Here is a 689-nt window from a genome sequence, read left to right as displayed (position 1 = left end):
CCTCATTGGTGGTCTTAGAGAGGAATTTGGCCAAACATTCCCTCCCTGCATAGCTGAACTCTGATTGCCCCCCAACCTCCCCCATATCACACACCATGCTCCTAAAGGGTGGCCATCCCCACCCCACCCACTACCTGGTCTGCCCCAGATGACAGAGACACACGTGAAACAGACACCAAGAGCCAACCCACCGCAGCGATGGTGGGGTGGGGGCGGACTAATTATATGGTCAAGTCCCCAAATAGCAGCCTAAGGACACTTCGCTCCTCTGAATTACAGCAGTGAGCAGGGAAGTACGAGTCAACACCCCTGACCACACTCACTGTGAGACCTCCCATCTGGGGTGCCCTCTTTGGAGGAGGGTCCCACCAGGTGGGGTGCATGGAAAAAACCGGAGGCCGAGGGGCCCAATGGGTGCGGGGGGTGGAGGGGCAGGACAGCGCTCTCAGGGGCGAATTAGGGCATTACAGCGGGATCACCAGGGTGGGGAGGCAGGGGGCTGACCGCTGAGAGGTAGAAGGGCGTCTCAGAGACAGGGATGGGGGCTGTGAGGGCAGATGAGACGCGCGGGGACTGGAAGGCGTCTGGGGGCAGAAGGCCAAGGCCCGACGACCCCTGTGATGTCGCGGGGTTGCAGGTGGGGAACGCCGCACGGGAGTCGGGGCTGAGGCTGGGAAGAGTGGCGCGGG

The sequence above is a fragment of the Echinops telfairi genome, unplaced genomic scaffold, assembly GCF_000313985.2.
Source record: "Echinops telfairi isolate 266 unplaced genomic scaffold, ASM31398v2 ScPeMD7_5;HRSCAF=22, whole genome shotgun sequence".
Lineage (NCBI taxonomy): Eukaryota > Metazoa > Chordata > Mammalia > Afrosoricida > Tenrecidae > Echinops > Echinops telfairi.
This window is presented reverse-complemented; position numbering follows the sequence as displayed.